We start from the raw sequence: 20,312 nt of genomic DNA on the forward strand, positions 1-20,312 counted from the left end.
AACTATAAAGAGCAAAATTATACCTGTGTCCAACTTTCAAAAACCGAGCATTAATTCTTTCCAGGTAGAAATACATTGTACAGCTCAAGTGATGAAAAGCAGGACCATGTAAGACAAAGTCTTAGGGCTGGAGTTGAGTGAGTGACATCATCCACAGTCCCATAACCCTGCCTTTTAACTGTGTTAAACTTTACTTTGACTGGTAATTTAATTGTGTGTAGATTTTGTTGTTCTTTCCTTGCTTAAAAATTAAATAAAAACCATTTAGAAGCTATTTAATACTAGAGATGCTCATTTCCACAGGCTCCTCAATAACATCCAGCCTTGTGGGCAGATGTGGGTGTGTCCCCAGCGGGTCTGGGGCCTGGAGAAACCTAAGAAATGCAACTAGACTACATACGTGCCGGCGCACTTTGCCAGCAACATCAGAGGACAGACAAGCTTCTGGAGCCGGAGCCCCCAAGTCTGAATCCTGAGCCGGCAACTCCAGGCACGGGTTGGGGCCTCACAGAGGTGCCTGTGAATTTGCTTGGCATCATCTTCGGCTTCCGAAGTTCCCTCTGTTCCTCTCACTCAGTTGTGACCGTTACTGGGGACTCTAGTCTCCGCGCCTCCACGCGCTGAGTGCAGTGGCTCAGTTCGGAGAAAGGCTGTCCCAGGTGACGGGAAAGGGCTACCCATGGCACAAGGAGGCACCCTAGGGACAGGCATCAACAGAGCCATCTCAGCTGCTGTCAGCCTTAGGCTCAGACCGAGTGAGCGTGGGTCCCTCCCTGCTTTGTAGGAAATTTCATGGGGAAGCAGAACACCTGCCTGGGCTTTGGGGTCACAGTTTCTAGGGGTCCCACTTGTAACCATAAGCCCACCCCTTCTCTGAAGAGCTTCTCAGCTGCCTGTTGCCTACTCATGGGAACCTAGATCCTTCCCAGCCACCCCCTGCCCAACTCCCCGGCCTGGACAGTGGCTGGGAGGAAGCTCCAGGAGTCTCTGTGTGCCCCACCATGTCCTGAGGGGCACACAGGTCCTCTTCCCAGTGACCAGATGTCCAGGCCTGAACTGGCATCCAGGTGCCCTGGGCTGAGCGAGTGCCCTGCCTGCTGCAGAGGGGGCAACGGCCCTGGGGAGCATGGGGCCCTTTCATTCCAAACCCCACCTTTCCAGTGTTCCTTTGGGTCTGCTATCATGACCGGCATTATACTTCTCGATGTTAAACTTTAATGAATTCCTTTATTGTTATAAATGCTGAGTGGTTAATGAATGCATAACCCTCACTCGTGTAGCAGCATTTTCAAATATGTCTTTTGGTGGATCTACATTTTAAGCCAGCTACATTTACCAGTATGTGTTTGGACAAAGAACAGTTCAGGAGACGGGCAGCGCTCAGAATCAGAAGAGGGCAGGGGCCTCGGGGCTGTCGCATGAGCAGCCAGCTTTCGGACAGAACAGAGAAACAGACTCAGAAGTCCCTGACCCCTGCTGCCTGCGGCTCCTGGGGTGCTGGTCTGAGAGCCTGGTGGTGATTGGCCAGAACCCGACACTTGTGCCTGTCCAAGTTCAGCGGTTTCTTGCGCCCTTCCTGTTTGATTCCACCTGTTTACATACTGACGGTGCAGTGTGTTGCGCAAGGAATCCAAGTAAGGAAGAGGTTTACGGTCTCCTGCTTCTGTAATCGAACGTCCTCCTGCCAGAAACAAGACCAGCGAGCCATGTGGGAGGCCATCCACTGCCAGATGTTTGATCTCAACAAACCTTTCCATTCTTAAAAGTTTTGAGGCCAACAAAGATGTTTTGTTTATGAGAATCATGGATATGGATATTTAATATATTTAAAAATTACACAGAGAAAAATGTTAGTTATTCATTAAAATAGCAACATTAAATATTTCTATTTAGATGGATAGCAATGAATATATAAATAAAAGCAACAATAAATCCATTACTGCTACATGGTATCATTTTATGCTGTATACTTATATTTTGTATATTGCACATTACCTGTTACTTAGTTATTTGTATAGATTACATGTTATTTATCATACAACACTATCATGTTTCTATGATATAGATCATGGTGATACAGGAATAGAAACACAAATATTTACTGAGCTCTTTGCTTATAATGAGTACACTTGATAGTCTTCCTCCTATCTGCTGTAGCTCTACAGAACTTAAAAAATAGAAATACTAACAGAAAAAATGAGAAAGAGTACTTCATTCTGAAGAGTTTTCTAATATTGATGAATTCAAGTGTACTCATAATTAAAACAAATAATCATAAGCAGAGTTGAGCACATAAGAGCTTCTAAGAAACTTGCTGAAGGAGAGGCTCAAGGTTCCTTCTGTGGGTTTCCAGAGCTTTCTTTCAACCCTCCCACTTCATGCTGCTGGGAACAGGAAGGCTGGGGAACTTTTAGCCACTGCCAAAGCAGCTGACTGCTTCCAACCATCCTCCTCTCTCTCTCTTCTTTGTGTTGCAGACAAGGAGCAAAGGTTAGACTTGGAGACATAGCAGTTTTTCTTTTTGATCGTCTCTGCTGCCAAGTTTGATGCTTGGTTTACCTTGATCACAAAGGTTAAGCTTTTGCTGTTTATCCATGAGACTAAAAAAATAACAGAAACCCTACCAAAGTTGAGTAACATGACCCACAGTCAGACCAGGAACAAATACAAATCAGCTTGGATCCTAACACCAGTGTTTATTTTGGCAATGCAGAGTTCACCACGTGGGTGACTCTGTCCGGTTTCCCCACCTGCTGTTGTATGGAGTTCTTGTCAGCATCTTCAGAGCTCAAAGGCCTTCATTCTGAGAAACACAGGGAGGTAAGGAATAGATACCTGAGTGCATTATGGAAATTTTGCTGCTTAGTTAAATGCTACTTTGATTAATTTCTGCATAGCATTCTCATTTCTCTTTCATTCTCATTTCTTATGTTTCCTAAACATAAGCATTAGTACAAAAGTGAGCTAAAGACATGCATATTAAAATCCATTATAATATATGGCAGCTTTATAGAGTCTATTCATTTTTTCCAAATTATATTTTCAGGAAAAATGTACTTATTTCCCTGGTTTCTTGATGTCGAATTGACAGATTAAAATGTAAATATTCAAAGTGTGTAAGGGGATGTTTTGATGTAGGTACACACTGTGAAATAATCACCAAACTCAAGCTAATTATCCTGTTGCACATCTTACCTACTCACCATTGGATGTGTGAGCACACAGGAACTGCACAATGACCTTCCTCTAGGCTAGTTCAAGGACAGCACATGGGCATTACCTACAAGGCCGTTCCACACAGTAACTCTTCAGCACTTACAGTTTTGCCTGCACATTGGTCCCCTCTCCAGACTTCTCACATGTTAAGACACAGCTCAGCTCATGGCAACCACTGCTCTACTTTGTCCATATGGCTTTTGCCTTGTGTTTGATTTTTGGTTTTTAGAGTCTACGTATACCTGAGATCATGCAGTATTTGTTTTCAACACCTTCCTTATTTCACTAAATATAATGTCCTTTAGGAACATTAGGACAAACATTTTAAATTAAATAACTTTAAATGTGCATATAAAGATACCAAAGGCTCCATGTTCAAAAACTGCAACTGTGTAAAATATATCCTATAATAGGTTTTGTGGTAAAAACTGGCTCCCATTTCTCTAAATTCCCTATGCACAAATTTTAAATCCATAAGAAAAAATGAAAATTATTAGAACCACAAGAGTTTGGAGGTAAAATAAGGCTCCAAGATTTCATGGCCTACGTTAGGCAAGGATTTCATAGCCACAGGTTACTTTTAGTACAATTTCCATCTGTGTGCATTGTAGATGCATGTGTTCATGTGAACTGGATCTGGGAGAACCTAGCCAAGGCCGTCTCTGCTCTGGTTTGTGGCATGTACAGAATGAGAGTTTCCCTGCAGTAGGATAATAAATACCTGCACATGGTGGCGAGGTCTTTAGAGACTCAGGTGCTCCTGGAAAACCCTGCTGACAGCCCATCTGAGCAGCGGCTGTATGCTCCTCTGGCTCAGCTGGATAGCTCAGCTTTGCAAACCTGGTTCCAGATCTGGGCATCTGAGGACTGCACTGCAGGATGGAACCTTGTCCCTATTCCATGGGGGGCACCTCCACTCTGTGGTCCAGATACACAACCAGTGTGTTAGCAGCTCCCTCCTACCCCAGCCAGGGGCAGGGAATCTCCCCCAGCAACCAGGCACTCAACACTGTGATCTGTAAGATACAGGGCACAAATGTAAATGCTCAGAACAGGTCACTGGACTCAAGGTCGGAAGAGGAACATCTATGCTTCCCCTGGGGTGGAGGTAACGCCTACAAGCCCAAATCCTCTAATCTCCATCTTTGCTGTTTCTGGTTTCTCCAGAGTCTTCCATATGCTGCCCCGACATGAAGGTGTTAAGGTAACAGCCAGGTTTCCTCCATCTTCTGTAAGTGGACATCATGGTCGCAGAGCCAACATCTGAGTGAGCTGCATCAGCCAACGTTGAGAGCCAGGAGCATCTTTCAGTGCTCTGCTCTGTGTGAGATTTTCAGTGACCCAGTCATTACCCAAATCATGGAGCAATTCTGGTTCCCCCAGGTCCTGTGCAGGCCATGTGATTTCCGGACTCATCCTTCTTGAATCATGGAAGCAACAGGTTCGTGAAGCAGAAGAGGTGATGTTTGGAGCTGGATCAGGTGCAATTGCCAGGGAGCTGGGCTTTGTTTCTTCCTGAGGCTGAGGGGCAGACTTAGTCCAGTTACCCTTGATTTTCCACTTGGCTGGAATAAGAGACTCCTAAATCATACTAGTTTACATTTTCATTGAGAGTGTAGACAGGTTCATTATGCCACATACCTTCATTGGCATTTGTTGGTTTTTGTGTTCTTGATATACACAATGGAATATTATTCAGCCATAAAGAAGAATGAAATCATTTTTTTCAGGAAAATGAATGGATCTTCAAACCATCAGGTTAAATGAAATAAGTCAGACACAGAAATTTAAATAATGTACAGTTTCTCTTTTAGAGGTAGATTTTAGGGTGTTACTGTTGTCTTTGAAGATGGAGAAAAATAGTACACCAGCTGAAAGCTGATGTCCAAGAAAGTACACATATTCTCCATGAGCCACATCTAGAAGTCTCAGAAGGAAATGAGCCATGACCTCTTCTGAAAGCATCCCATCTGCAAGTGCTTCCTGCAGGGAGGAAAGCAGAGGGGCGGGGTGGAGGTGCGTGTTTGTCAAGTACAGAGGTGGAATTCGGAGTGACGCTGAGGCCGGGTTGGGACACCCCCCTTCCTGGAGACTCCCTGTGGAAATCCCGGCAGCCGGGGACAGCCCCACATCTGCAAGGCTGAAGCTCTGCCAGAGACACAGGGAGGCCGAGCCCTCCCCGGGAACAGCTACTGAGTAGCGGAGGAGGAAAAGCAGAAGAGGAAATGAACAGGAAAATGGCACAGCTGACAGATCACTTCTCGTGGTCAGTTTCCTGCCTCTGAGCCAGGTCTGAGGTGTAGGGGGAAGAAGTGTCAAGGAGAATGGGAGACTGCCTGTCACTCAGGGCTGGGCTCTGGGTACCCGGTCGCCCTCCCCAGGTCTCAGCTGGGCCTGGAGAGAGCTGCAGACAGAGTCCCAGAGAAGGGGGCTTGGACACACGGGACTCCTGCTGGTTACCTCCACTCAGAATGCACGCGAGAGCGTGTGTGTGTGTGTGTGCATGTGTGTGTGTAAAAGCACAAAGATGCAAAGGGGCCAAATGAAGACCACATTCTTTTCAAATTTCAAGTATGTAGACAAGAGCTCAACAGTGTAGATGGGTGTAACCTTATGTTCTCTGGGCGAGAATCAATAAGATTATTTAGTATAAATACTGCTGTGTCATTCAGTGGCTGAGGGGTGGCGGAGCTGCCCAGGAGGACAGGCCCTCAGGACACCAAAGACAGAGCTGCGGCCACCCCAAGGTGCTTTTTCCAGGCTCAGCCAGGAAGGGGAAACTTCCAGGGGCCACTTGATCTCTGAGTCAGGGTGGGAGGTAGCTGGGGTCACAGCTGTGTCCACTTCAAGGTGCCAGCCCCTTGCTAGACCCGCCTTTCCTCCCCCGTGTCGTCTTGCAAAGATTCACAGCTGCATTTCTTTCCTTACTGGCAGTCACCAGAGTCTCCTGGCCCCTTTCCACCCTAAGTTGGGCAAATTAGATTTTCCTTTTGGACTTTATGCCTCTTTGCCTAAGCAATATTATTTTGCTAGAGATTTGACCTGAGTTTTTCTTTTGCCACAGAAGTGAGTTTTCAGTTAAACTCCTTTCTTTTGTAATTTCAAAGGCATTTACTTATTGAGTCACTCTCAGAATTCGAAATAGGTTTTGGAAAAGACATCTGGATTGACTGGAGGGTAGGGTAGGAGAAAGCACTCACTGGCCTGGACCGCTCCGCTAATCTTCCCTGGGAATCAGAGCGGAGTGAATCCAGAAGTCATGTGGGGAGAGCTGGAGATCCCGGGTCTTTGACTCAGCTGGGGTCTTCTCTAACTCAGTCTGTGACCTCCGCCCCTCAATCTCCTGGGCCTTAGTTTTCTGCCTGCCAAGCGTGACGCAGTACCAGGTGACCTCTCTTCTAATCCAATTATGAACATGAAACACTGGGTGATTATCCATGACCTGTGACTAATTTAACAAGCTTAATCAGCTCGCGCTCCCAAACAAGCTGCCAGGTTGACATGCACACCGTTTCCCAGGACCGCCGCTACCCTAGGAAAGAAGGCAACATGTGGCCATAAAGAGATACGTGCTTTCAGATTGAAAAATTGTATCCAGCATGCCTTTCAATCAGCATGAGAGTTTCAGGTAACTCAATCAGAAAACTAACCACGAATGAGAGACAGGAGGAGGAGGCAGAGCTGAGACCCTTGGGGAGGGGGCGGCCCCGGTTTGTGATGCAGACCCCACTCTGCAGGAGGCTCCTGCTGAGCTAAAGGGGCTCTAGTAGAGAGGAGCCTGGGCGTGCACTGGCACTGCTTATTTCCGCCAGGAACGCCTGCTTCAGGAAGTGCGGTGCCTGTCCCCTCCAGGAGGATATGAGCATGTGATGACCAGAGGGAAGGTGACATCGTCCTCTGGCCCCACCAGACTCGACTGTGGACCCGTCTCCGCTGTGAGCCTCAGACACTGGGTGAGACGCCGAGAACCCAAAGGGGGTCAGAAATCAGTACCCACAGCAGAGGAGGGGCTGGGGACACCTGAAAGTATTTGCTTTTGATCCTCAAGCATCTGCTGTGTGTTGGTTGGGTTACTTGAACTTGGTTTTGTTTTAAGGGGAGACATGTTCATACTGACGAGGTGGCCCCGAGAGATGAGCTGTCCACTGCAGGAGAGGCTCAGGCAGTGCTGAAGGCTGAGTACTGGTGGTGGAAGTTACAGGAAGGCTTGCAACAGGGGATGTGGTGTTAGGTGACATACATCTGGTCTTCCACTGTCTCACTGATTTGAGAAAAATACAGTAGACTTAACTAAGTCTCCTTTAGAATTCAGCTGTTTTGAGACACTTGACAATAAATGTAGTACGAATATAGAGTGAACTTTTTGCTAATGTTGTAAGCACAGTGTGAAAAGACACTTCCTGAGGATCTTGTGGGACCTGAACCAAGATACTGGGATCCTGAGCCTTTCTGCTCTCATCTGCCCTTCCTGGGCCAGACTCTTGTTCCCATAGTAATAAATGGCTGCTAGTGTGCCAGCCCTTACACTAGAATTCCCAGACTCCCACCTTTTATCTACAATGTAGTCAGCCAAATCGAAATGATGAGGAGGGTGTAAAGCCTGTGCAACTGTTATCTTAAGGAGGGTTCTTCTAAATGTATTAATTCAGCATTTGCAGATACAGGACTGTGTGTTCCAGTTAGTTATATGTGGCCACATCACTGCAAGGGAGGCTGGGACATTGGCAAATTCCTGTGCAGCAATGCACCAAGCTAAAATTTGGGAAGGAGAAGAAAGGAAAATTAACATTGAAAGAAGCAATGGTAGTTTCCATGCAGAGCAGAGTTGGTGGGCTAGGTGCACCTCTCTGTGAGTAATGAAGGCATTTTGCTTTTCACAAAGGCATTGGCATGCACTGCTAGAAATGGGAAGCAGCCTGGGCAAAATGCTAATGCACAGGAAGCCTAGAAGTTCCAAGCCGGCACTTCCTCGGAGACAATCTCTGTAAGACCTGGTAGATGACGGTGCCAGAGGGCTTAAGTAAAAGTTAACAAAAAATTCAAATCAGACATCAGAAAGCAGTTTTTCATAAGCAGAACAATAAGCGTTCGGCAGATCCAGTACCGGGACTGTGTAAGAGGAAGTATTAAGGCAAACCCAGAAGCAGTCAGGATTGGAGGGGGGGGCAGTGCACCTGAATAATTTCCCCGTTCTAGGGAGAGGGGTGAGGCCGGCTGATGAGAGCGAGTTTGGCCTGGCTGGATTTGGCCCTTACACCGCACTCTGGTGGACTGAAGCGTGTTTGACCCTGACAGGGAGAGGGCTCAGCAGCCGCGTGGAGAGGACTTGCTCAGTGTGAAGCTGCAGTCACAGAACAAGGTAGCAGGACAAGGACCCAGTCCTGCCAGGGTGGGACTTGGGGTCCTGCATCCCGGGGTGGGGGGGCTGTGCACAAAGCCCCCGTTCAGCAGAGCGACTGGACATCCGAGAGCTGAGCAGCCCCTCCCGCAGTAGTGTCACCACTGAGCATTTGAACAAAACAAGTTGACTTATGGAAAACCAGGCGGGAAAGACTTCCGAGAGGTGAGAGTGGTTGTGAGGACCCCCAGTGTGGCCGGGGTCCATGCGGGCCAAGCACCACTGCACCCGGGCTGGAAGGCCACCCTTGGGCTCTCCTCCAGAGGCCCCAGGCTCCGGACCTGTGAGCTGGGCTCACAGGGCTTAGAACCAGGCCACCTCCCCTGCTGGACCCAGAGGAGGGATCTCCGAGGTCGCATGGGTCCCCAGCTCTGACAGGTGGTGCGGGGCCAAGCCCAGGCACCCGTCCTGCGGGTCAGCATCCTGACCTCATGGGCCTGGCTGCAGGAGGGGCCCGGCCTGCGGCTCCCAGCCAAGACCCTGTGGCGCGGCACGGCCTTTCTCTGGAAATGTTGGCGTGGGTTAGCGGACAGTGCTAAGGAATCGAGCAAATGCACACGGACTTGCTGGTGGAGAGAAGACAAACCCAAGTCAAGAGCGGGCCCCCTGAGCAAGGCCAGGCGGAGGGGGCACCAGCTGCCAGTCATCAGACCAAGGGGCACCCGTGTCTGCAACAGCATGCTCTGCCCACTCCCCAGACACCCTGCCCTGCCATCATGCTCCAGCAGGGTGACTGGCTGGGCAAGGGCGCCGTGCTTGGAGCTTCCCCAGGACGCAGGAATTTCAGCTGCAAAATGTGCCAGGAAAACTGGGGACAAGCTGATATCGCTTTATCCTGCGATCCTTCCCAAAGTCCGTGATGCCTTCCACCCCGAAACTCCCGGGGAACAATCTTGCGCTCTGGCCTCGTCCGACACTGAGCAGAGAGCCAGGGTTTCTGTGTATCTCAGGGCGTTTTAAAGTAATACGCATAGCTTAGATTCTGCAGTGGAAAGGATTTTCCCTTTTGCAACTGACTTCAAGGCTATGGGGAATAAATTCAGAGCAAAACACCCACCTACTGCAGCGGATGTCAGCAGGCCAGGCCCAGTCACCCGAGACCAGACTGACTGCACCCATAGAACTCGGGTCTCCTATGAAGCCAGGTCGGGGGTAAAGGAGCCCAGAGGTAGAGGAGGTGGGACGGATGTGCGGAGCACAAGCTCGGGTGGATGAGCTGACGGAGCCCCTTCCGCTCGCTCTGCAGGAGCTGCACAACCTTAGGAGCCCTGAGGAAGACACAACGCCCTCCGCGGGTCACCGCCTGGCTTTCTGGCAGTCACCAGATGCTACTAAGAAGAGCTGCTTGCTCCAGCATCCCCCTGGCAGTTCACGTCCCCGATATTGGCAATGAGGACAAATGTGTAGATAGAGCTGCGATGATCCCCAGGGAGGACCCACTGGGCACTGCGAAGACAGGCTGTGTGTAGGAGCCGCAGCAGCTGGCCACGCCCTAGCAGCAAGCAGAGGGACAAACACGGGGACTTGAATCTTTCCTGAACCCGCTGATGCTCAGCAACACACATGCACAGGCACTCACGCTGATGAGCAATCTGAACAGGAGCCATCTCGCCCTTGGCACCGTATTCCACCTGGGGAACAGCCCTCCTCAGGGCCAGGTGTGGCTGATCTCTCACAGCTGAAAAGGGCAGACCCTGCGGGGCCCTTCCCGGAAGCGGGAAACCGGCTGCAGCCGGGCACTTCCGCCGGAGGCCGTGTCTCACAGCGCCAGCCCGGGAGGCCTGCAGGACAGAGTGTGCCCCCGCTCCCTGTGTTCTCTAAACCCTGTCTCTTGGGATTATTGTAAGAGAAAGAACGGTCCCCACTGAAAATCATTGTATTAGCACAAAATATTAAAATATGACTGCAGCTCACTTTTAGTGTTTTTGTAATGAAACATGCATTGGCATTTTTACTCAATAAAAAAAAAATCAAGATTTATTTTTCACTTGAGATAAATATTGACCTTAAGAACCTCAGTCAATACGCCCCCTTTGGGATAAGTGAAACTACGTATTTATCTCACCACAAGTCAATAAGAGTTTTTTAGTATAGTGAATCCAATGCATTTTCTATATTATTGTCTATATATAAAATTACAAGAAGTTTCTAATTATTAAAATTATTAATATACAATGTTTACATTTACAGTTTTCTGACTTGTAAAATCTTTGCCTTGTAAACACTCTTAATGCACCCAATAAATTAATTAAATTCACATACGAATTTCAAAATCTGAGGCATCATTATTAAATATTAAGAAGTAGCTCATTTTCATAATAACTCATAGAAAGCTGTAAAAATTTTCTAACAGATGAGTCTAACTTGTGTCGAGTTGACATACCAGCTTTAACCAAAGAAAAATTTTGATTAGGGAAAATTGTTTAATAAAAAATAAAGGCTTATGCATAAAAGTGAAGAATACAGTACAAATGTTGAAGACTAATATATTTTTCTGACTCTAAGAAAAAAGTACTGTGCTCAGAAATACCATCCTATAAAGATGAGCCTAAGGAAAAGTTTGATTTTGAACATCATGGCTGAAGTGTAGCTTCCAAATCCGCCCGAGCATCTACTCGCTGCATTCTCTGTGCAGCCTGCCACCCACCATACGCTCAGATCACCTGGAAATTCATGAATCCCCCTGGCTGTGGTCCAGAACGCTACTCTGCTACAGTGCACAAGCCCTTCTCAGAGAAAAGCACCTGCCAGGGAACCTGGGTCCAGGCCACTCGGGAAAAGTGCTATTTATGCTGGAGGCCCTGCTGAACACGTGTGCTGTCCAGTGGCACTGTTGGCAAGGGGACTGGTACTGAGGCCCAGGGGAGGACCACTGGCCGCCCTGCAGAGGTCAGCCTGGGTGAGCTCCCAGAGGGACAGGAAGGACGGAAGGACCAGAAGAGGAAGAGGAAGAGAAGAAGAAAGCAAGGAAGGAGGGAGGGAGGGAGGACAGAAAAGAAGAAAAGAAAAAAAGAAAAGAAAAAGGAAAGGAAAGGAAAACTAAAGCAAAAGGAAAGGGAAGCTGTCCGTTGGCCCACAGGGACAGGCGGACTCTCATCTGTGAGCTCAGGCTCTGGGCCCTAGGCGCAGAGCTGGGTCTTACTGAGGTCTTAAATTAACTAATGATGCAGTGGGATTGAAGTTTTAATTTCCCTTAGTGAGTTCGTTTACATAGTAAAATATCCAACTGCGGCAATAGAGCGGAAGATTCCACAGTGTTTAGGCTTTGACCTCACAGCCAATGTGCAGAGGCAGGATCCGAAGTCCACATCCCGGGCAGCTGACGCCTGTCTCTCCCTCACTTCTCTGTCTGTCTGTCTGTCTGTCTGTCTGTCTCTCTCTCTCTCTTCTCTGTGTCACACATACACACTTTCACATTATTTTCACATAGCTGGGCAACACTCCAAGACCTCCTCCCCTGAAATCTGCCGTCCTGTTCATAATTGGCCGTCATTCTTGCTCTTAGAGCTTGAGAAATTGTTTTGAAAAATGACATAGCCATTCCTACTTCTGATAAATCTAAAATATTTATAACACACTAGGGCAGTCACATAGGGTCTAATTGCTAACATGATAAATATTGACAATTTAAAATAGAATAGTAACATTAAAAAAAACTTATCCAGTTAAGTTAAATACCAGAGCAATGGGAAACCATCCTCCACTTAAACGCAGGAATGTGGTCTTGTTCTGTAGGTGGGAAATGATGGGCTGTGGCCTGTCGGCATCTCATTTCTAGCTCTCTTCCATTCTCTCCACACCATGTTCCTCTACTGGAATGTGTTTGACGCTTTAAAAACCTTTATTGATCCCCTCATCATGCTCTTATAACATTGATTTTACATTTCATGTGTCCTTAAGGCTTTAAAACTTTTGTAACATTTTCTGAATTAAATTTTAAGTGTTTTACACACAGATGGATCCTAGCAGAGCAGACTTGTGAACTCTGAATTCACAATCGTGCTTCTCTGCGCAGCTTTGAGCGGTCCCTTAGGAAGGCTGTGGCCCTCGAGGGTTGTCAGCCCCAGGTTGCAGGAGTGAGTGCCCAGGGCCCTCGCAGAGGTCTGTGGGAGGCACTGCCTTGGGATCTGAGAGGCAGGGATCACTAGAACTTTGCTGAGGAGCCAGCATTGCGAATGCCTTGCGCCTGTAAGTCACTGCCCCGCACGGCCTCCTGTCAACTTGGTCCTCAGGACTTCCAGCCCGCCTGTCCATCTGTGCCCTCCAGAGTCCGCCTACTCTGCTGCTGCAGAGGCCTCTGGGGGCTCTCAGGATTGATATCGCTGCCTTTCACCAGGGACCCCAGGGCTCTATTACTCTTCTTCTGTCTGGTGACAATCCAAAGGGAGGCCCTCTGCAGGCAAGAGAGGGATGGCACCAGGCCCCAGCTGTGCTGACACCGCCCCAGACTTCCAGGGCCCAGGGCTGCGAGCCACAGGCTTCTGCCGCCTGTGTCTCTGACAGCCTGTTACAGGGCTCGAGGGGACTGAAACGACTCTCCATCCACATCACCAGGTGTCATCCTGACACTATTTGATTTCTCCAACACTTTCAACTTCTACTACATCTGCATTGTTTCCCAGTTCTTGTGGCCAACTCCTTATTAACTGGATTAATAAGAAACAGCACTGTAAATCCCTCTGATCACAATGATTTAAGTATGTTCTTGAGTTCTCAAGATAAATCAAATATGCTGGAGCTGAGAACTAGGCCGGGCTCACATCTCCTGGGCCTCACTGAGGACGCCAAATGCCACAAAGCCTCGCCCCACCCACAGGGACCCCTGCTGGTCAGCCCCCAAAAGAAGGGGCCCTGGAGGGTCTTCCTGAGCCATAGTGATGATGGCTTTGCAGAGGACTTGAGGATCATTTCACCGTTCTCTTGTGCCTGTTTACCAAGGAACAGAGTAACGACAGGCACCTCCCCTCCAATCCCTTGCTAAATGGGAAAGCATGAGAAACATCAATAGGGACAGAAAAATGGGAAAGAGACAGGGAGAGGGAAGCAGACAGAGGGCGGGAGATGGAGGGAGAGAAAGGGAGGACAGAAATTAGTCCATATACTTAACTAAGGAGCACATTTTCTTATTTTTTAAGAATATGGCCCCCTCACATTTCAGAAGTGACAGAGACCAGTAACATCAATGAAATTCGCCACGTCTGCATCTTGAGTTCATATTTTACCAGTGATGCCACAACTTCTGTACGGCAGCTATCATGAACTATTTATTACCTGAAGACAAAGCAATGAGCTGAACAATCTGAACTTGTTTTACCATCACTACCCTTACACTGTTGGCGTCCTGTACATTATTGACAAAGAAGACAGAAGCAAGAGAAACGAGCAACAAAAACTTAATGAAAAACAGAAGAATCACATGCAATAGAATTTTGATTCATATTCCACAACCCCAAATACTGGACTGAATGATAAGGATGAAGTACCTCAAGAGGACGCAGATTAATACATAAAAAATGACGCAGCAGGACTTTCTGTTCATTCTTAGAAGACACATGGATTTTCTTTGCAGCACAGCTAGCTTAACTGCCTCTCATTATTTATTGATTTTTCTATTTTCTGGTTTTCATCCACTTAAATAGCACAAGATTAATGATTATCCAATTGCTTAGCAACATATGATGATTAATTTTCTAAGAATGTTTATATCTGTTTTGCATCTAAAAAATCGTGTCTTTGGAAATGACAGCAGATCGCATTTATTCGTTTGGGGGCTGGAGGCACTCAATTTTCCCTACTTGTAAGTGGATTCTGTGCATTTCACACCTTTCTTTTAACCCAGGGAGACGAGTGGGAAAATAATCAACGTAGGCTTTGAGTTACTTGCTGGAGTTAAGACAACAAGGAAACAAAGAAAAACGTCACTTCCTGATGCTCTGTCCTAGCTCCCCTTTAATGTAATCTACCAGGTGTCTGCTTTCAGGGCTGTCTTCTTCAGGTCTGAAAGAGCTAAGAGGGCTTCAAACCCAAACTGCCTCTAGGATTATCTAAAGTCAACTGGAAAAAATGGAAAGCACTGTGTGTAGATATTTATAAATCACAGAATTTTGTTGACTTCAGGCCCATGGCATCCACTACTTTGAATCACTCAGTGCTTCTAATGCGAGTTCCCCACTCAGATAGTATTCCTTGTACATTTAATCTTTGTGACACACCTATCTTCTTTATCTTGTGTATGCAATACGCTTTCTTCTCACATGCAAAAGACACGCTTCAGCTTATCTACCATTTCTATAAAATAGCCTAAAACCAAATAGATGTCTCAAGCTTATTGCAGACACCTGCTATACCTTTAATGGCCCAACCGTGAGGGAAGTCCCTATGTTTCTTCGCCCTTGTCCTTTTGACCCTTTGATTTATTACGTCTCTTGCATGTGAATGAATGTTCTGTGTATCGTATTTGGGTATTAAGATGACATTTGTTAATGGAGTGACATTACTGGTAAGAAAAGTATTGATGTGGTAAATCGTGGAAAGTAATTTGGCTCTGAGGAAAGATGTGAAGGTCTGAAGATGGAAGCAGCCCTTGTCACTAAGTGTAGACATCCCCAGTGCTTGAACAGCTGCATCCCCTCTTGTCTTCCTCCTGGTCTCCTGAACCCAGCCCTCCCGTCCTTGCAAGTCAGCGCTTTGCATCTCTGGTGCTTGGTGCATTCTAATTGCCCACTGGACCACCTGGCTACACTGTGCCTTCCCATAAGCTCCTCTTGCAGCCATGTCCTCCGACCCGGGGTCCATTCCAGAAGGGAGACCCATTGCTGCGGCTGTGTAGTGCTCACCATGGTGCTGGGCATAAGGGAACTGTAAACAGGTGCTCTTTGAATTAAAAGCCAGGAAGGGAACTCTGAGATATGGGCTGACATTTTCAAATGTGCTCTGCCTCATTGAAACTAGGCAAATTCTCAGAGGATGAGCTCAGAGGGCTGACGGCACAACCCGCCTCTGGTGAGGCTAAGAGCAATGGCGGGAAAGCTCTGCGTAAATCCTTAGGCTGGAACTAGTCTCTGAGTCTCTACCCACAGTCATCAAACCCACAGAGAGAGCAAGCAGAATGCTGATTTCCAGAGGGTGGAGAGGGAAGTGCGGAACTGTTCAGTGGGTACGGAGTTGGAGTTTTAGCTTTGCGAATCAGCAAGCTCTGGGGGCTTGCAGCCCGGCAGTGTGGATGCACTTTGTGGCTAAATGTGCACAAGGTGGATCTCTGGCTTCCTGCTTCTGAGGCAGGACCTTGACCACTGAGCTACACCCCCTCCCCAAGACGGAGCATTGTACATCAATTAAATTACAAGTCTGTAAAAGCGTAGATCATGTGTTGCCAACACTGAAATGACCATCAGGAAACTCTGAATCTCTTCTACGCCCTCACAGGACATCTCATGGGTTGCGTGAAGACAGCTGGCTTCTGCTCCCCCTAAGCCCCTAGGGTCTCATGGAAGAGCAGCTAGCTCTACCTGGGAAAGGTGGGAGGACAGCGCCGTGAGCAGGTCTCCGTGTCAGCACTAGAAAGTGTTGGTGCTTTTTTCTGTGTCCTTCAGTCTGTCATTAGCATTGTCTTTTTTTCACTTTTATGGAGGTATAATTGACAAGTAAATTGTATATACATAAAAGTGCACGGCTTGATGTTTTGATATCAAACTAATTAGCATATCCGCCACCACTCATAGCTAACATTGTCTTTCTTTGTACTTCTTTTCTTTCGTGTTTGTGTGGCTGGGTGAGCGGGAGCGTGATTAGAGCCTCACCAGCACCCCTTAACCAGCTCCCCAAAAAGTGTGATGTTGACAGAATTTTTATTTCAGTTTTTCTAGCCTTAAACTGCATGCTTCTGTTGAGAGCCCCATTTTGTTTATTTATTAATTTCATATTTTCACTTAATACTTTGGATATTTTTCTTCAATTATTTCCTTAAATAAACATAATATTTTCTTTGAAGTTTTTGTTTGCTAATTCCTACATGACAACCTACTCATATCTGGTTTCTACTGGTAATTCTGTCTACCTAAATATGGATCATACTTTCCTCTATTTTTTGATTATCTTAAAATTTTTAGTGGAAACCAGGGAGTGTACATTGTCAATAATACATCAGAGAGATTCTGTGTCGTGATATTTCCTTCTGCACTTGTTTATTTTACTGAATAGGTCACTTGTCTGGAATGATATTGCAAATGTTTTTCTCTTCATATGCAGCAGCTAGTCTGTCTCCTCTTTATGTCTGACTTAAAAAATGCTGGTTAGTTTATTAATTTTTGTAGGATGCCCTGGAAGTCTTGGTTTTGTGTTATTTTCCACTTGGCCAAGAATTTTGGCTGAGAGGAAGTCCAGCTCCATTTCTCTGGTATTCTTGGGTCTGCTTTCTGACTTGCCTTACTATTACAGAAATGTGTGCAGATTGAAACTGAAATCTGTTTAAAAAGAAAAACAAAAGTTAGAGAGCTTGTCTGTTGTTCTTGTCTGGTGTTTATGGGCTTGTGAGGCCTCTGTGGTGCCTCCTCTGCTGTTATCCACTGTGAACTGGGGGTTTATGGAGAGCTGAGTCAGCAAGGCCACTTGTCATTCTTGTCAGTCACTGAGGGTGCTGGTGAAACCAGGATTCGTTCCACTTGGTGTTTGCAGAGAATGCAATTTCCCATGACGTTTTCTGTTTGAAGCCTTTTGTTTTTCTCTACACAGTTGCTTTTTAAATTCCAATTATTAAATTATTTTATTCATGATGGATTTTGGATGACGGCTTCACTTTTACAGAACTTTCACAGTAGTTTGGATACATGTACTTTAACCAGAAAAAGGGTAGTGCTGTTGGTGAAGCTATGACTTAGTGCTGAAAGTTGAGACATAAAATAGTTCTACATCACTGACTGAGGAAATTAAGGTGAATTGTCCTCCCTGATGTGACAACTGACAAAGCATCTTTCTGAAATATTTGGTAAAGGACATTGGCCAACCTACCTCTGTGACTGGCCTGAGACTGCTTTTTAGGTTCACATCCTTTTATTTTCTAAAGTGATTTTCTACAGTGATATCATCTTCAGAAGGATTTCTTTGGGGAAAATTTCTTACTTTATTTATTCTCTTTTGCCAAAGTAAAAGTAAGAAATTCACTTGAAGCTAAAATACATTTGCATGCTAAGGCTCAGAATGCAATGCACATACATGAGATTTTTATTAAAGAGAAGGCCTTGAAAGAAATGTACATGCAGAATCCACTCCAGTGAGGGGAAAGCATAGCAAGGAGGTCTCACCGCTTTCCAGATATGAGTAACAGGGAGTGTGGCAGTCTTCCCCCTGCTCAGTCTGCGCTGACTTATGCCACAATGGCGCCCAGCAGTAGAGATGCATGCTAGCCCAGCACTGTAGCATCCCACACTCAAGACTGCATTTGTTCCTTCCTGCACGGCCTCCAACCCTGGACCCCTCACCCTCTTTCATATTTTAGAATTCTTTCATACATCTCTTTTGCTTAAGCAAGCTAGAGTGGATCATGCATTTCACAGCTCAGAATTCCAACACTCATTTTTTATTAGGCTTCAGTGTGAACCGCCTTGTCAAGGAAACAAAACTACTTTTGACTATATCTTATTTCATTAGATATCTAGTATTATTAAATTTGTTTCTTCTTGAAAAGTGTGCATGTATGTATATTTATTTCTGAAATGCATGGAAGTAAAATCTGCTCTCTGTGATCCTGTCTTTGTAGGGTTTAAGTTCCTCAGGGAATCCTATCAGAAATCTGCTAACAAATATGGTGGCATTTGAGCCAACTGGTAAGAATTTAGATCCTTAAAGCAGAGATACATATGTATTTTTCACTCCCTACATCCTCCATTTACCAGCTCTTCATATTTATCCAATTACTTATTAACTACTCGGGGACTCATTTTTTTCTCATCTGTGAAAAATGGAATATAATAACTACTTTGCAGGATTCTCATGAGGATTAATGAGATTTTTACCTGTGAAGTTTTTACCACGACTCACAGAACAAAATAAGACTCAGACTTAAGAAAAAGATCTGTCTGCATTTGGGAACTCTAAGATCATGCATTATTAGATTGACAATGGTAGAAAAGTAGTTCCTAAGGCATTTTCAGTGCATCCTCTCAGTGATAACACTGTGTCACTGCTTTGTAGGTATCACCAAGAGTGAGTCACTGTATCTTGAATGTATTCTGGGGCCTCGTTGTCTTTCGCAAGAACCAAGTTCTCACAGTGTCTTACTTTTTTTTTTTAATGCTAGTTATTAAACTTGGATTTTATTTTATATTTTTTTTCCTTAAATTCTTTTATTGGTACATTTTAGGTATACAACATGTTTACATTTATTACTGGGTGTTTGTACCTGTACATGATGCATCTTGGTTCTTATTTTTCCCCCATTACCTGTGTGCCCTTCACCTCCTCCACACTTCCCTATTTACATAGATTTCATTTCCATTTTTTTCTTTTCTCATAATTTTTCCTTTCCCTTCACAGTGTCTTATGAACTGATACAATTTCTTTTACACTTTGGACTAGGATGCACTGCTAAGGTTCCCTTGTGGTGTAAAATTCAAAGCCGTGTAATTCCCTAACACATGAAAGGAATGACCGTGATCCTTTGTACCTGGGTGGTGTAGCCCTCCGATGTCCACCTCCCTCTAGCAGAGGGTGCCCTGGCTTCCTGGTTTCAGCAGGCCAGGCACAGTGTGTCCACGAGGCTCAGAACACGTCCTGGGGGCCTCTCTATTACACTGCCACTGTGGGCCACACAGCCTGCCCCTGCTTGCTTCAGCCAGTGTTTCTATTGGAATGGGCTCATTTCGTTTCTGTGATATTAACAACGCAGTCTTACCTACTAGCTAGAAGGGCTTTTTTAGAGTATTGTAAATATCTAATTCGGTGCAGGCAAGGTATACTGCAGGCCCTCCACTGTGGACAGAGCAAGGAGCCCCCTGAGGCAGATACAAACAGCAACCCACACCTCAGGGACTGCTTAGGAGCCTGGCTGTTCCACATCCACAGAAAGACTCTGTAAAAGAAGTCACTTGATCTGTGCACCTAGGGGGATAAAAATTATGGCTTCACAGGACTGATGTCATAACTAAACAGATTTCATTCTTTGTTAACATGAAAATACCTCATTTATATTAGTTTTAACCAGACCTTTGCTGCCACTTGTAAAATAGCATGCTGGCTTGCTTGTTAATATCTGATTTTATTTCAGTATGAAGCTAAATTTCACCATAAAATACTCTGCACTTTATTTCAAGTCAAGGAATTAAAAGGCCTTGCATAAATAAATCTACTCTACAACTATACTGACAGATTAACATCGCCTACCTTCTATACTACCCACCCATACCAAATCTTTAAAAGGAATTTCAAAAAACAACAATGGCCAATGCCTTTTAGAAAACACTTCTGATGGTTTATTTCAATGTCATTCTGTGGAATCTAAGTCTTAAAAAGAATAATATTTCTCTGTCAAACTTGAATTGCCCACGTGGCATTAGCACATCCACAACTTTAGGGTTACACGTGAAAGCTAGCATTCTCCCCACATCTGGCCCTAAATACACTTCTACTAAATGCCAATTAGAAACCACGAAGAAGAGGCATTGAAATGTAACACTGAGACCTGTTAATGCTTAAAAAGTTTTGA

The 20,312-nt window shown here is 45.8% G+C and overlaps 1 long non-coding RNA gene across 1 annotated transcript; it reads left to right on the top strand.

The window, feature by feature from the left end:
• Positions 1-2,505: 2,505 nt before the first annotated feature.
• LOC147828401 (uncharacterized) lies at positions 2,506-16,504 on the top strand. Its single transcript, XR_015450880.1, has 4 exons — positions 2,506-2,820; positions 4,384-6,844; positions 7,029-7,169; positions 13,750-16,504. It is a non-coding gene; the product is annotated as an uncharacterized LOC147828401 (long non-coding RNA).
• Positions 16,505-20,312: the final 3,808 nt, after the last annotated feature.

The sequence above is a fragment of the Heterocephalus glaber genome, unplaced genomic scaffold, assembly GCF_053883595.1.
Source record: "Heterocephalus glaber isolate CG9 unplaced genomic scaffold, H.glaber_assembly_v1.0 deba00001104, whole genome shotgun sequence".
NCBI classification, from domain to species: Eukaryota; Metazoa; Chordata; class Mammalia; order Rodentia; family Bathyergidae; genus Heterocephalus; species Heterocephalus glaber.